The sequence below is a fragment of the Amborella trichopoda genome, chromosome 12, assembly GCF_054954075.1.
Source record: "Amborella trichopoda isolate Santa Cruz 75 chromosome 12, AtrichopodaSantaCruz75HAP2 v2.0, whole genome shotgun sequence".
NCBI lineage: Eukaryota > Viridiplantae > Streptophyta > Magnoliopsida > Amborellales > Amborellaceae > Amborella > Amborella trichopoda.
Window position 1 is genome coordinate 19811780 of NC_142347.1, and position 8835 is coordinate 19820614.

The window sequence follows — 8835 nt, forward strand, 5'->3', positions numbered from 1 at the left end:
TGACAGAAGAGAGAGAAAGAATAAAGGAGCATGGAGAGCGATGGGTTCTGTCGTCCATGACAGAAGAGGGAGAAAGGGGAAAGGAGAGAGGAAACATGGATGGTGATGGGCTCCACCATCCATGGCAGGAGAGAAGAAGAGGGAAGGGGAGAAGAAACATGGACGATGATGGGTTCCACTGTGATGACCCAAACTTTTCCCGGCCAGTTAGAATGCATGGCGGGTCAAGGAGGGAAGAAGTTGGGTGCAGTGCCTGTTGCCCAGCACCTATTGGATTGTGCAGCGCCGGCTAGAGGAAGTGAGAAGGCCAGCACCGGTTGGATTGTGCAGCGCAGGCTGGAGGAAGTGAGGAGGCCAGCGCCAGTTAGATTATGTAGCGCCGGTTGCCTAGCACTAGTTGGATTGTGTAACACCGGCTGGAGCGAAGTGAAGAGGCCAGTGCCGGCTGTGTCTCTAACATGCATGAGTTGGAAGTGACACTTGTATAATGCATGCTGATGAGAGTGCCACTTGTCCTGATTTTGAGCCTCCATGGTGACACTTGGCCAGCCACCCCAAAACCAGGAGTCTTATCCTCTTCTCTTACCCATGCCCCTCATTCTAACATCTCTCTCTCTCTCTCTCTCTCTCTCTCTCTCTCTCTCTCTCTCTCTCTCTCTCTCTCTCTCTCTCTCTAACACACAAAGTGGAAGAAGTGACTTTGTGAGCAGCTATTGTTGGGCGGGTGAGAGTTGTGAGCAAAGGTTGGAGAGGGCCCCATTGTTAATTAGGTAAGTGGATCCATTACCCTTGTATTGTAGTCAAGGGAATGCATGGAAACTTAGGCATATGAATGAGCAATAGAAGTGTATGCAATGTAGAAAAAACCTTACACCTTTTTCAAAGGAAATTTGGGGTTTTTGTTCTATGATGATGATGAGTGTAAGAATAGAGTTGTGATTCTTAGATTATGTAAGAAATGCATTCACATTGTGATAGAATGAATGTTAACGTGTTCTTCATTATAAAATGATGGTTATGGAAGGCATTCTTGACACCTGTTAAATGAAACCATGAAATTTCGTAAATATGTGTGTTCTTGAATGAGGCTTTTGAATGGCCAAATGGAGTCTGATTTACCTCAAACTACCACCGTTGGAAAGATACACGAGCCTAGTAAAAAAAAATTTTCTACGCACTGTTGGAACTATTTACAAAAATGAAGTTATGTTTCGAAATGAGAGGGTATATCACTGTGGACTGTTTTCCTAGATTTGTCATCAGTAACCATTGTGTTCATCGATTTTAACTAGCCAAATGACGTCTATTTTTTGCCAAACCATAGCCATTTGAAAGATGTTTGAATGCGTTAAAAGTTGCAAGTAGAAAATATTCAAAATTCTCTTGAGATTGAAAGTTACGCTTCGTTTTATGAAGGTATGTCGCTGTGGACAGTTTTAGCAAAAGCACAGATTTAATGCCTCAGATGTCACTAAATTTCACTGACTAAAAAGTATCTATTTTAGCCCAAACCATAGCTATTGGAACCAGTTATGAGTCATATTTAATTCACATGTTGAGCACTTTTCGAGTTTCCTTCTTGATTTTGAAACATGGGCGGAATTTCAAAGACATGTTACTGTCTTCACTACACAACAGATTTCAGATTAAGTTCTCTATTCTTGGGTTCTTTTGAGGGGCCAAATAAGGCACAATTATGCTCAAACCACTCCTAATTGAAAGATAGTTGTGTCTAACATAAAATTGATTTTGGAACTATCTTCAAATTCTAAATGAACTGAAAGCTATAGCCTTGTTTTGACTCGGATGTCACTACCTGAATTTTTAGAAAGCGTGACATCGATATTCTAATTTTGTTATAAGAACTCTGATTCTGTTATATGAACTCTGATGCTATTATATGAACTCTGATTCTGTTATAGAAACTCTAATTTTGTTATAAGAACTCTGATTTTGTTATAAGAACTCTGATTCTGTTATATAAACTTTGATTCTGATATAAGAACTCTGATTTTGTTATCTGAACTCTGATTATATTATAAGAACTCTGATCTTGTTATATGAGCTCTGATTCTATTATCTGAACTCTGATTCTGTTATATGAGCTCGGATTCTATTATATGGACTTTGTTTCTGACCGCTACACAATGGATCCTCCATTGGTAGTATGTGTGAGCATGGACTTGCCGCATATATAATATTCTGTCAAACTCTAAAAGTGTGAGCATGCACTTGCCACATGATCCTTCCCTGACTCTCGACGATAGGAAGGGAGCTAGGCTCTTATTATACTTGGGAGGGTCGCACCCCTCGAGATTTCTGGCCACTATCCATCGGGACCCCTTTAGTAGTGTAACATCCTCTAGTGGTGAGAGAGTAAGAGGGCAGTGTCTTGTAATGCCTCAGCCTATCGAAAACCCCAAAGCGTACTGGGGATGTGTACGTGAGTGAGGACATTACTAGTAGGGCCTCTACTTGTCATTGTCCTCCCTCCTGAATGAAAGTAGAAGTCCAAGCTCAAGAATGGCTTAACTTAATCACTGTAGCTTCTACTTCAGGAGTTAGCTACTATGTTCTGTTTGTCTGAATTATGTATTCTGTAAGATTACCTGACTGTAACTATGATATGCAAGTGATGCTTCGTTAACTGATTTTAATTCTTTTATGTAACCTTCACGTGCACTCTGATATGTGACCTTACTCTGTACAATATAATAAGAATTCTGATTAGCTATGACCATGTTAACATGTATATACTGATAGTCAAGAATGCAAGGGTAGTGATCTACGCACTAAGCTTTTAGCTCATTCCATCTTAATTTCATAACTGCAGAGTGAAGGGTGGTGGCAGCCGTACTTAAGGTGGGTGGCAGTTTTTAAGGGCCTCAAGCCTGAAATCAAGAAGTTTGAGAAGCCGTCTTCCGAAGACTTCCACAGTATGTTTTGGTGATTTCAGTGATATGATGAATTCCTCATTTTGTGTATCTTTTGGGCCATTAGTGCCTCAACGATCTTGTAAAGACTTTTGATTTGGCAATGAATGAATTGGCTGTACTTTTGGATTAATGATTGTTGGATTTATTTTAGTTTCTTTCATGGTTCGCTCTCGATTTCGTGTTCTCAAGCGTTGGGCTACTCCCACCTGAGTGACATTCGTGACCTCCGGTCGCGATCCTGCACTTTGTCGTCCTCCGGCAGGGGTCAGGGAGCGGGGTCATGACATCCGTCGTCCATGACAGGAGAGAGAGAGAGAGAGAGAGAGAGAGTAAGAGAAAACATGGACAGCGATGGGTTCTGTCGTCCATGACAAGGGAGAAAGAGACATGAGAGAGAAAAGAAGGGGCATGCTCGGTTATAGGCATCACTGTGCGTGTCAAAAGAGACTCAGACACGACCCGGCCTGCCACTTGGGAAAGGGCCTGGCTATGTGCCTTTGTTAAAGGATAAGAGAAGAATGTCATGCGCAGCGATGAGCATCGTCGTGCACTACATGGGGAAGGAGGAACTTAGACAGAGGCCTGGCTCACCACTCGAGTTTGGGCCCAGCTCACTGTGTTCATTCCTGGAGATCAGAAAAGAAGGAGAATGTCATGCTCGACGATGGGTATCGCCACGCATGACTGGCGAGGAGAGTGAAAAGAAAGAATAGGAGAAAGTGAATAAAAAGAAAGAAGGAAGAGAGAGGGAGAGAGTAAAGAAAGACAAGAAGAAAGAAAGAGAGGGATTAGGAAAGAAGAGAGAGATAGAAAGGAAATTAGAGAGAAAGAAAGTAGAGAGATATAGAGAAAGAAAAGATAAGGAAAGAGAGGAGAGAATGTTAAGAAAGGGAGAGAACGATACAAAAAAGAGCAGGAGAGAGAAAAGATTAGGAGAGAGAGAAAAGATTAGGAAAGAGATAAACATGCACGGCAGTGCTTACTGCCGTGTATGTTGAGAGAGAGATGAAGAGAGAGAAAGAGAGAAGAAAAGAAGAGAGAAATAGATAATAAGATAAAGAGAGAGAAACAGAGAGTAAGAATAAGAGAAATAAAGGGAGAAGAAGAAGAGAGAGATAAGAGAGAAAAAAAGAAGGTATCGGACTCTTTTTCTCTCTCCTCTCTCTCTCTCCAAGATGTGCCCACAATCTTAATGTAAAATCTAATTTTTTTCATCAAGTTGAAAGTCCTTTACAATGAGGTATAACATGATATATATAGAGGTAGGCCCAAAACATGGGTGAATGCTCAAAATTTACCCTAATTGCTAAAAAATACAATTTATTTAAATTAAAATAAAATCTAAAAATATGATTTTGTCCCTACCCAACAATACACAAAATTCCAAAATAGTCCATGTTGCAACCATGTAACGTGTTCAATTTTCCTAGGATGGTTCGAGGTTCCTCCGGCGTCCCGTATGGCCAAAAGATGATTACTTTCTCGTTGGGCTCGGCATGATAATCAATTTGATACTAACTTCGAGCCATGAATCACGTATTACAGCCATGATCATGCAACTTGAAAGTTGAAAACTTCTGATCGATAATGCCCTTGTATTTCCTTGGTTTCTTTACTAAATTACATTGAGCATGTCGTCATGATCATGTTGCAACAATGCAACTCGATTTCATGCTCGAACGAAGATTTTACAATTTTAGGTTTTTTGCAAAAATTTGGATTCCGACGGTCGGAATTTTACAACAATTTTAACATTGTTGTACACAAAATCTATCTGTTCATCACGCACGAGATCTGGACCAGTGGTAGTCTTGAACTTTACGTACGCAATGCAACTAGTTTTGCGTCGATCGGGTGTGAGAGTACCATGATATGGCCGTTCGAGTGAGATGTACGACTGCTGATTTTCTGCAACTCTTGTTCTCGAATCGTTATCTTTTCTCTAGCTTTTCTCCCTACTCGGACATCATCACGAGACGTGCCATATATCAAAGCGCTTGTCTTGACAAGACAAACATGCTCACAAAATTTGAACGCGATCCGACTTGTAACGAGGGAGATATGAGTCCCGAAAGTTGTTATTCGTCACTATGAAAACCAGTCTCCTTTAATGGAGATTGGTGCAGGGAGGGTGCACAGAAATAGCGTGCGGCCTATCCTTTTTCAGTCTTTCGCCCATAACTTTATCCTGGAACATCTATTTAAGTCGAAATTTGACCCCAAGGGGTTTTTTACCATGCCGTATCCATTGGCGATTGTTCCACAACCATTTGATGCTCCAAAATGGGGTTCCAGTTATAGCGGCCATTTCAGGGTGCTAAAGAACGATTTTTTTTAAACTGTTTCTTTGTCTGCACTGCCTTAGACATGTCAGATTGCGACAAAACTTAGCATGTGAACTTTTAAAGTCCTTAAAAAGATCCTTACTCGTTTTGGGGAAATTCTGAGTGTCAAAAATTCCAATGTAAGTCAGGGCTTTATTGACCTGCTTCTCCTTTATTCCACATCAAGGACCCAAGGTGCTGAAAATGCCTTCAAAGAGCTTGCCCCGCCAAATGTTGTGTTTCAAGAGAAGTGATAAGGAAAACATTCGAAAAATTTCCTTCGGCTTTATTAATTTTTTCTTCCTAGCCACAGGACCACGTGAACGCCGAGGAGATATCCACGCAATACTATAACTAGGATGTTGAGACGTTTGGATGCATTTGTCACAGATCCATTCGTGGAGACTCTTTGAGAGAGAAGAGACTTTTGAGGGATCCTGCCGAAGTCCTCACCCTCAAGGGACTATTTGTGATTTGGAGGGATTTGGTTTTTAAGTCCTCACCCTGTCGGACGGTGACGGCCTGTGCTAATGATTGGGCTACGTGTTCACCCAGCCTTGAAGAAGAGATGTTGACTGGGCTACGTGTTCACCCAGCACTAAAGAAGGATGTTGACTGGGCTATGTGTTCACCCAGCATCAAAGAAGGATGTCGATTGGGCTATGTTTTCACTCAGTACCGAAGAAGGGATGTCGACTGGGCTACATGTTCACCCAGCACTGAAGAAGGGATGTTGACTGGGCCCCGTGTTCACCCAGCACTGAAGAAGGGATGTTGACTGGGCTACGTGTTGACCCAGTACTGAAGAAGGGATGTCGACTAGGCTACATGTTCACCAGCACTGAAGGAAGATGTTGACTGAGCTACGTGTTCACCCAGCACTGAAGAAGGATATTGATTGGGCTACATGTTCACACAGCACTGAAGAAGGATGTTGAGTAGGCTACATGTTCACCCATCATTGAATAAGGATGTTGACTGGGCTACATGTTCACGTAGGATTGAAGAAGGATGTTGATTGGGCTACGTGTTCACCTAGTACTAAAGAAGGGAGAAAGAGACGAAGGAGTAGAAAAGAGAGAGATAGATGAAGAGATAGAAAGGAGAGAGAAAGAGAGAGAGAAAGAGAGAGAGAGAGAGAGAGAGGCATGCATGACGCTGCCACTATCATGCATGTCGAGAGAGGAGAAGAGAAGAAGAGAAACAAGGGCACGCACGGCGTTGCCACTGTCGTGCATGTCAAGAGGGAGAAGAAGAGAAGAATAGAGAAAGAGAGGCATGCACGGTGCTGCAACTGCCGTACATGTTAAGAGAGAACAAGAGAGAGAAGAAGAGGATAGAAAGAGAGGCATGCATCGCGCTGCCACTACCGTGCAAGTTAAGAGAGAAAAGAAGAGAAGAACGGAGAGAAAGAAAGAAAGAAAGAGAGGCATGCATGGCGACCGAAAAACTTGCCATTTTAAACTTGAAATTAAGTGTTAATCTTGTGCAATTTTACCTCATAATGTTCCCCTTTGTCTCACTATCGCAATGTGCCCATTTTCAAGACGATCTAATGCCGGGATCTCATGATATGGCTATTTGATCAAAATCATATCATTTTTTTCAGAATTCTGCAACACATAAATTTTTTAACTTCATTTCTCTCTAAAAATTCTCTCGTTTCGAGCAATGCCATGAACTGAGACTTATTTCGAAAAGTGCATATTGATGAGCTCTATATTGTGTCAAAAGCTGAGCTTAAACGAGGTTAAAACAAGTGAGTTATGGTCATTTTAATGGCAATCCCGAAATCAATGGTTGCAGATTCCAAAAATGCAAACTGGTGCCTCGCAGCCTCACCAGAATGGTGTAAAACACCCTATTTTTAATAAGCTGGGCCAAAATAGTTCTAGAAAAGTCCAAATAAGCCGAAAATTGATATCTTGGCGTTTTTCGAAGTTTCGGATCCAATGGAAGTGGTATGATGCTCGCTTTGATAATAGAGCTAAAGTTATGAGGTCCTTTTTAGTACGATAGGCGCTGAATAGTCCTTAGGGCATCCCAAGATACATACATATATATATATATATATATATATATATATATATATATATATATATATATATATATATATATATATATATATATATATATATATATATATATATATATATATACATACATATATATATATAGAGAGAGAGAGAGAGATAAAGAGAGCAAGAGAGAGAAATATACTACAAAACACCTATAGGTGAAAATGAACAGTGATGTCGCCTACCCTCATCACCGTCCAAAGTTCATTGTACGGTCACGGTTGTCCAGTAGTATTTCATTTTTCATTTTTTTTAAGCAAATCGGAATGATCTGAAATTTAGAGCATATGTTCATCAAAAATAGGTGAATCTACGAAAAAATATCACAAAAAATATTTCACATGAAATAAATTAACCAAAATACCCGGAAAAGTTTCAACGGCATTTTCGTCAAATGTTTTTCGTGAATTATTGTTTTTATATTTTTATTAGGTGCGCCTCACTGAGATGTACACACGCTCCAAATTTCAAATCATTCTGATTCGTAAAAAAAAATGAAAAATGAAACACTACCAGACAATCTTGACCATGTGATGAACTTTGGACAGTAATGAGAATAAACGAAATTACTGTTCAATTTTTTCTATAGGCGTTGGAAAGACTTTTCCATCTATATATATATATATATATATATATATATATATATATATATATATATATATATATATATATATATATATATATATATATATATATATATATATATAAAATATGGACATGTGATGCAAGAATAAAAAAAACCTTGTCTCTAGAGAGATTATAGAGTATTGTAATGATTAAATGTTACGGATAGTTAAACCGTTATACCCACAAGTGAATAGTTGTACCTCTGTACTCAATGCTCTCACTCCATAAATAAGGCTCGTTTTTTTTAGTTTACAAGCAACAAGTTGGTGTGGTGGTAAAAAGGAGTACAAGATATATGCAAGGTTCAAACCCTCCCATGCATTCTTTAAAATAGTTTCAAAAAAAAAATATTAACCAAATATTCATTAATATTACCTAAATACTAATTAATAACTATTTTCTCTCTATAGAAATAAATTTCCAATAGTAAGTACTTCCTTTCACTAAAACTAAAAAGCAACTCTAAGTGCATTGAAGGCTCACTAATTTAGTGCTTTAAATAGGCGAGATGCCCTCTATTTAGAAACTTGACATTTTGAAGAAGATATGTTGAAGGCTAATCAAGTATTTCCATTGTGGTAATCCTTTTTTTTTTTCTTTTTTTTTTTTTGGCAGCATGTACTATCTTAGAGCTTGTTGATAGGATTTTTATAGTTCTTTTTATTAGTTTCTTTATTGAATTTGAGTTTGTTCTTATGGTTCTTTGTTCTTTTACTATTAACAATTTTTTATCATACCATGACTAATTTTACCTATAGTTGTATATTTCTCTTGGTTTTTGTTGCGTAATGTGATTTTGTGAATGTTTTGAAACCTATAACAATCAAGTGAACATGCCTTCAAGGAAACTAATCTGACTAAATCAATCAA